Below are 8,929 nucleotides of genomic sequence, written 5' to 3' on the forward strand. Positions count from 1 at the left end.
TATTAAACAAAAACCGTTGTTAAAACTTTTTAACAACGGTTGTAAAACAATAACCGTTGTCAAATAAGTTTTAACAACGGGTTTCAAAAGTACCCGTTGTGATTACTTTTCACTAACTTTGCGTCAATTTTGCGCCAAATTATTAACAACGGTTGTGCATGTGTGACCCGTTGTTAAAACTTATAACAACGGTTGTTATAACCATACCCGTTGTAATTAATTTTAGTAAAATTCGCGCCATACATTCTACAACGTCTATTGTGATTTTCGTGAATAATCGTTGTTAAAGGGGCGTTTTAGTTGCCTGGATTTGTAGTAGTGATAGCGGTGTCTTTCATTCCTACGGAGTCGACCCGTCTACCTAGGGAGAGCCCACGAGCTACCCATATGGGTGCCTTGTATCATGGAGAGCAGAAGGAGACCACGGCACGGGAGCGACCACCGGAGGAGCTACGTCAGGAGCCGACACATCTGGATGAGGAGGAGGAGGAGATGAGGAGGACCGAGGTGGCGACCTCGAGTGATTCTTGTTGTTGTTGTTTAGTGGACTTCTGTTATTTGTTACATTGTTTTTTTATCGTACTTGGATTTATTTTGGTTTGTAGATGGCCATAAGGCCGTATTTTGTTGGATTTCGGAACTTTTTATGCAGGTATGTGATGTCGGGGTGAAACCCCGGAGATTGATTATATTTTCATGGCTTAACGCTGCATGTGGAGGGCAATCTGACCTGCAGTTACTCGATCGAGTGCCCTCAACTCGAACGAGTACCTACTATGGACCATTTGAAGAGTATTCTGACCTCTAGGTACTCGATCGATTATGCTTTACTCGATCGAGTAGCCTGACCTGGACTCGATCGAGTAGCCCCAACGCGATCGAGTGCCCCTGCTATGCTTTTAATCCGTTTCTATGTCCTAGCTGCCATCATGGCAGTACTTGGTTGATAATGTATTTCATCCTCATGGTTTTAATCACGTTCTTATCAGGTATATTACACTAAATGTGATATTCAGGCGGTTTACACACGTTCTAATCCTATGTGCTTAACTAAATTCCTTGAGTATCATTCTAAACGGTGGTCAAGTGATGAGTAAGATGGTTGTAGAGTCGAGTTTCTTATCACCAACAATATTTATAACCCAATTTAGTAGTATAAATCGGGGTCGAACCACAAGGATGGAGGGGTTTCTACTTAGTTTGATTGGGAGTCTAGTCTAGTTGAAAGATGAAAGGAGTTAATTTAAACTACTAGATTTAACTAAAGCAAACGATTGAGATGAAATGTATGCGATTGATTAAAAGACTAAGGCTATCGGGTTCATCTAAATGGTTTGAGGGCAAACATGATAATTTAAGGGGTCAATGGCAAGGGTTTATTATAGGTAGAACAATCAATGTCTTGACTTACCTAAAGGTGACCCCTAACTTTCATTAAGCATCACACTTCTCTTAAACATACAACAAGACCACCACAAACTTTCATTCAATGGGGGAATTAAGCAATAATGAAGAAAGGCATGTGCTTTCACTCACACAATTCATCAAACACCTTGTGTGCAAGGATAAGAAAGATAAACAATTCACCAAAGACCTAAACAATAATCATACAATCATGCCCATTAATTCCATTTAGACTCCCCCTAAACCCTAGAAGGATTTCTACTCACACATATTCAAATTGTTCATACAAACAAATGGATAAAAACAAGTAATCAAAAGAGATGACATGGTATGAATTCAAACAATTATAAAAGACAACTTGAAATGTAAACAATTGATTAAACAAAGTAATTAAGAAGAGAAATGTACCAACAATGAGTAAAAATGGTTGCTTGGATTGAATTAGTGAAGAAAATCCTTCAATATCTCCCAAATACAACACAATAAACAAATGTAAACAATTGATAATAACTACTACTAAGCTAATTTTACTAAGTAATTGATGTTGATTAAGGAAAGATTAGTGCTTTGATTAAGAAAATATTGCATAAATTAAGGAAAGTTTTCAGATCTAGGGTTGTGTGTACAATTGAATAGGGAAGGGGTATTTATAGACTTTCATTGGATTAGAGGAAAGGAGGAAGTAAAGCTCATTTCTCGCAGCTTGTTGCTCTGTGCCGGTGGACCGGCTACCGGTCAGCCTACCGGTAGCGCGTCTTCTTGTAATTTTGGAGATGAACTTGGGAAATTTACTAGCATGTGTGTTCTGCCGGTGGACCGGCTGCCCGCCTGCCGGCAGAACACACTCTTCTATACTCCAATTCCTTTCCTTGGTGTGTCTTCTACCGGTTGGCCGGCTACCGGTGCATGTACCTGTAACGAGACCATTGCTCTTTTTCTTCTTCTTCTTCTATCTTTAATTCAAGGTGGTTGTGCTCTGCCGGTGGACCGGCTGCCGGCCTGCCGGCAGAGCATACTTCTTCAGCTTTTCCGCTTTTCCTTGTAGTGACAGGTGGGGGGTATTCTGCCGGTGGCTGGACCGGCTGCCGGTCTGCGGGCAGAACATGTTTCTTCAGGTTTTTCACCCCTTTTCTTCTCAAGCTAACACGAGTTAGCTTCTTCACTCCATCTTCATTTCGTCTTGCCTTTTCCGAGGCTAATCCCCTACAAAAGGAGTACGGGGAGTCATAATAACGATGTACATGAAATGAAGGGCAAAACACGAGCAATAGTGAGCTAGAAACGTGCTATAGAAGGCAAAATGCATGAGAAACGGGAAGTGAAATGGTAAAAACTAATCACATATCAAATCTCCCTACACTAAAGCATTACTCATCCTCGAGTAAGAGAATGAATCATGCAAGACCCTCATTTAAAGTGCACTAATAATAGCCGATGGTACGCAATTAACGGGCCTCCTCTGTCCCTTCAACTCACGTTGAAATGCAATGAGGAATGCACCTCAACGCAAGGCAAGTGGAGGCTTGCGGAAAAAATGCGATGCATTCACATGAAGCACATAACCAAAGAATAGAATGCATCTAACAAAAATGGTCCACTTTCCTCTTCTAAGTGGCCGAGCTTCTCGCTTTCAAGAACGTGGTTTTGGTTGGGAAATACCGTCTCAGAACTCCAACGGAGGTGCCAACTCCCTAACGGTGGCGTCAAGTGACCAAGTGTGACCGCTCGAGCTCAAGAAACAAATTCAAGAGCGGGGAAAAAGGGAAAAAGAGTTGGTTCATCAGGTCTACTGACTAACACAAGATTCAATCAAGGCCCATGACTAAGAGGACCTAGGTCAACGACATCCTCACGATTTCACTCGTCACTGATTTAATGACCGGGTGTTTTTGTACAAAAAGTATCCAAACACTCTCCTACTACGACTCGTGAGGACGTGTCCGCAATCTAATGTGTAAAACAATCCTATGATCGAATGGGTTGCAAAAGATGAGAAATGCACGTAGTATAAAATAAGGGATGCATCTGGGCCAGGGAGAAGGACAAAACGGGGTTGTTCCAAGCAACATTTGGACATGAGAGGCTTAAATCAAGAACGGACCAACTACCATCTTTCCTCCTCTTATTGCAACATATGAGACACGTCTACACCATAATATAGCCTTGATTACCAAGACTATGCAAAAATTGCATAAACCCGACTCAAATTAGAAAAATGTTAGAACCCTTTAACAGACCTTACACTCGGCCCTTATTTGAACACAATGAATAACGTCTACACCCTAACAAAGAATTTGAAACTCAAACTCATGCAAAAATTGTGCAAACCCGATTCACTTGGAAAAACATCATAAGGCCAATTATTTTGCAACGGCTTTTTCTTCCCCAAAATGATGAATAGGGGAGTTGCATGCTCTTTCTTTATTTCTAAAACAAACATTTATAATCACAAGCTAATTCTTTTTTGAATTTTTCTCAAGACTTTTCAAATTTTCTATTTTGTTTTCCATTTCTTCATTTCTTTTCCCAAAACCTCTTATTTATTTACAATTGCCAAAATACCAATACCCCGACCCAAAAAGGACTCAAGACACCGCCTATCTCACTAACTACCAACAACGACTCGTTCTTGATTAAGGAAGGTCGTTTATGGGATGTGGTTCATTTTGTGGTTATGCCAAATGAAATAGGCTAAGGCTCGAAAGGGGTGTATGCAAAAAGGGAACTAATATAAAGGGTCAAAAGAAGGCTTTTTTAGGTTATGTGAGGCTCAATTATTTGTAACAAATTCATTTCATAAAACGTGCATGAAAAACAGAGCAACCCATGATCTAAGGATAGGATGACACACTTATGCGTCTAGACAAAACACGTCTCGCGAGGAGACCTACTCACAATCCTAAAATGGGGGTCGGGTATGAATGTACCGACCCCAAGGAGGCTCTAATCCTCACCTTTGAGTAGATAAGTCGAGACTTAGGCCTAGTCTACGGCCTTTGATCTCGCAAGGTAGTCAAGACTCAACGAACGGACTCCATCTCCTATGGCTAACCAAACGGTCACGGACACGAGCCACGGGGAGGGAGAAGGCACAATCGGAGCGTAATCCTCCTAGGGGCATTTGACTCCCTTCCTAGACCATGTTCTTTCTTTAAAAACTTTATTTACAAACCGATGCAAAACTTGAATTTGAAAACATGTATATACAAGAACATATGCATGCAAAATTTGAACATAACAAGAATATAAACATGCAACAAGTTGACTAGACCTAACATCACATCAATACCAACACACCAATCCAAAAGTTCCCAGAAGGAACATCCAAGGCATCAAAATTCCCATCCTCTTTCAAATATGCAATATATATAAAGAAAGAACGGTAGAGGAGTAAGAGATTAGAACGAGTTTACCAGACGGTCTTCTAGCTCCTCTTTGCCTTAAATGGTCGATGTATGGCAAAGGTTAGTCAACAAACACATACATATATATACACAATGCAATATTTTTGTGATTTTTGAATTTTTTCGACTTTTAGGGAATTTTCTTGAATTTTCTTAAATTTACAAGAATATAATGATATGAATAAATACAGACAATTTTCACAGAGTGGATATTTCCCTCCCCACACTTGAAATTTACATTGTCCTCAATGGAACAAAGTATAGGGAGAGAATAAGAAAAATAAACAACATATTTTTGGTGGTTTTTGAATTTTTCGAAATTAAAGAACATGTTTTTGGATTTTTTTTTGAATATTTGAAAGTAAATAACATGTTTTTGGTATTTTTAAATGATAAAATTTCCTCCCCACACTTATTTATTTACATATTTCCAATGGAAATAAATGTGTGGAGGAAATTGAAAAAGAGAAAGACATGTTTTTTTTTTTTGAGGCCTTCTCCCCACGCTTATTATTTACAACATCCAATGACGGATGAAGTGTGGTTAAGAGGCAATTTTTAGTCAAAATTAAATAACATGTTTTTGTGGAATTTTCAAATTTTCAAATTTTTTGTGTTTTGTCAATAGGATGCACAATGCATGAATTAGTCTAAATGCAAGAAATAAATAACAATGCAACTAAACTATATGAATGCAACCTATATGTGACGATTTGTACAAGAAATGAAATCTAATGCAAAATATATGAATGCATCTAATATGAAATTACTAATCTACATATGATACAAGTATACTAAATGCATGCGGAAGTGAAATATGAATGAGAGTTTGGATATAAGGGAAAACATACTCGTCATTTGGATTGAATTGGGAGGAAGGTGGGCCACAAACTCGCCACTCAAGAGTCGGAAGCCATGTCATCATCATCCTCTCCGGTTCCAAACTCGGAGCCTTGAATCAAATCGTCGGGGTTGAAGGTTTGTCAGCTCCACTACCGCCGGTATCCAAGAGACCTCCCATGAAGTCCCCACTCATCATCATCACTTCACCATCACCACCCGAAGAAGGATCACCCATGAATACACCACCGGACCCCAAAGCGCCTACATCACTAGCAAAGTAGGGGCGGATGCCCCCCACCCAATGGGCGTCATGCCCCTCCGGACATTACTCAGGCCTAGGAGGAAAAATAGGGGCAGAGAAGTAGTCCGGTTGGAGGTTAAGACCCCCGTGAACCATCTTCCCGTCCGTGCTCTGGTAATTCCCGTCGGGCCATGAAAAATAGGACGGGTGCGGGGCATCATAGGTGACGTAATCCCGCCTACAAAAATCATCGTAGACGGGGTAGGAGGCGGTGGACTGGTCGTAGTAAATGCGGTCCAACTTCCGCCCCAACACATCTCTCTCACTTGCGGCCTTAGCCGCGGAAATATCCATCCTCTCCATCCACTCAGTAAGGGCAGGTGGTAAGGGAGGGTAGGAAGGCTGACCCGAGGAAGACCCCTCACCGGATTGGAACTGCCATGGTGGGGGTTGGTGGGTCTGCAACATAGTGTATTGGAGTGTGGAAGCGGTCGCCGCTCGACTATCCCTCGAATACACACGAGGAGGATTAGGGGGAGATTGGTCGGTGGATACCTCCGCTTCAAGCGGGAGGAGGTAATCACTCTTGTCTTGCTCAATTTTTATCGCGGAAGCATTGGGGAGCGGGATTGAATTACGGTGATTGATTTGCCAATATTCACGCCCGTCAAGAGGATTAAACTTAAGCCATTCAAGCTTGGTGGTCATGTATTGTTGTTATAGCTTTGAAAGGAATTAACATCTTGGACATTCTCCTCATACCCACCATTATAGTTGTTGGCACACATGTCAAAAGTGTGGCCATTCCCCCCCCCCCCCCCACCCACATAGCTCACAAGGTAAAACTTGAGCTACTTCCTCCATGGGTGGACCATGTGAGGTGGTGGCATGATGAACTTGGTTCCTTTGCAATTTCTCAAGTTGCTTGCTGAGAAGATCAAGCTTAGCATTTGTCTCGGCATTTGCATTAGAAGAGTTCTCCTTAGGAAATTTGCCATTTCTCCTAAGCATATTTCCTCTTGAGCCATAATTTGCTTCCGAGTCTACCATCTTCTTTATTAGTGTCGTCCCTTCTTCATCACCTAAATGATCAAATCCTCCCCCCGCGGAGGCATTTACCATTTCTTTAGTTCTAGGCAACAATGTTTGAAAGAAGGTTTGGGTGATGTACCACTTCGGGATCCCATGGTGAGGACAACTAGCAATAAGGTCTTGATATAGATCCCAAGCTTCACCCAAGGATTCCCCATCTTCTTGTTGGAAAGTATGGATTTCATTACGAAGCATGGCGGTCTTGGATGATGGATAGTACTTGGCCATGAACGCCTTAGCTAAAGCGTCCCATGTTGTGAATGTATCCGGAGGGTGAATATTCAACCACCGGTCCGCCTTACCCGTCAAAGAGAATGGGAATAACATCATCCTTAGTGTGTCCTCGGACACCCCGTTCTTCTTCATCATTGAGACCTTTCGCTTGAACTTTCGTAGGTGAGCATGAGCATCTTCTTCAATATGCCCCCCGAACAAATCCTTCTCGATCAACCCAACTTGGGCGGCATGCATCTCAAAGTTGTTGGGAGCCAAAGTGCCAAAATTAATAGGGTTACATGAATTATTATGGTTAGGCCGGTTGTGATCTCATAGAGCCATTTGTGGTTGTGGGTTTGATATATGAGGGGGTGGTGTTTGCGGTGGGCTTGGAAGTGGAAAGTTGTGAAAGGGATTTTCTATAGGGATCTCAATTGTATTGTTTGGTTGAAGTGGGGTTGTGGTATTGTAGATACCTCATTTCTACACCTCCCGCAAACCACCCGGTGATGATTGGGCCGCATGTTTGCTACGCGAAACGATTTGTGACAGTTCATAAGTTTATCGTCAAGTGATTGATCAAATATTAATGTCTACCTCTTAGTTGTCATCTACGTGCCGATACGGTCGTTTTGACAGTAATTAGAGTACATTTGGAGTCCGGGCCTAAAACCGTCTTCATTTTCTGATAACCGTTAAATCCCGAGTCAGAATGTTCTGGAATGTTCCGGATATTTCTATTCCATATTTTATAGATATTTCATAATCTTTATCCTTTGGTAAACAATTTCCCGAAATATTCACATAAAATATTAAGGAAAACCAAATTATTCCGTCCTACCATAACTTAAATACGGAAATCTTTCTTCCGCAGGAGGAAACCACTTGGGAACAGACGCAGCAGGTGCTGCGCCTCTTCCAAGAGACGCAGTGGCTGCTGCGCCTCTTCCCAGGTCCTTTTCTGCGTAATTTCTCGTATCTTTTTTATATCTTTCCGAGATTCACTTCCAAAGAGTCTCCGAAACCCTAATTCCTTCACGTGATTAGTATAAATAGGAGCCTTCGCTCCTCATATTTCTCACGCGAGTGTCCGCCCTTCTCTTCTCCCTTTGCATTCTAGACCTTTGTTCTTACTTTTTGGCGTCTACGTGCTTGAACATTCGACCACGTAAGCTCGGATCCTTCTGAGTACCAGCCTCGTTTGCATGACCGACCAATTTGACCAACTCCACAATCAATCAACTTAATTAATCTAATCGTTTTCCTCTTACGAGGGCACTTTCGTTACATTCGCGTCGAGCATCACTAATCGATATCTTAGTCCTTCTCGTTTCGTCAAATATGTAAGTCTGAGGGTGTAAATCTCTCTTTTAATTATTGTTATTTACCTTTTGTAATCATTAATGTAAGGTTTACGTCGAAAATACCAATTAAAACCGATTTCTAAAACCGTGCTTTAAAACCCTTTTTTACGGATTTCCAGAAGACAAACCGTCGAGAAAGGACGCAGCAACTGCTGCGCCTCTTCGAAGGAGCGCAGTTCCTGCTGCGCCTCTTCGTGAGGCTGCCGCAGTTCCTGCTTCCATTCTTCTTCCTTCGTCCTCTGTAATTCGTTCTTCGTTTGTTTTCGTTAATTCTTTGTTACAAACACATATTAATTTCACATGTATTATTTATTCATCATTAACATGTTTAATTCGTCATTAATTCGACTTAAATCCCAAGTAAT

The 8,929-nt window shown here is 41.4% G+C and overlaps 1 non-coding gene across 1 annotated transcript; it reads left to right on the forward strand.

Annotated features, from left to right (window-relative positions):
* The first annotated feature begins 7,072 nt into the window (after positions 1–7,072).
* Positions 7,073–7,179, forward strand: LOC141650129 (small nucleolar RNA R71). Its single transcript, XR_012546186.1, has one exon. It is a non-coding gene; the product is annotated as a small nucleolar RNA R71 (small nucleolar RNA).
* The last annotated feature ends 1,750 nt before the right edge of the window (positions 7,180–8,929 follow it).

Source organism: Silene latifolia, chromosome 3, assembly GCF_048544455.1.
Source record: "Silene latifolia isolate original U9 population chromosome 3, ASM4854445v1, whole genome shotgun sequence".
NCBI classification, from domain to species: Eukaryota; Viridiplantae; Streptophyta; class Magnoliopsida; order Caryophyllales; family Caryophyllaceae; genus Silene; species Silene latifolia.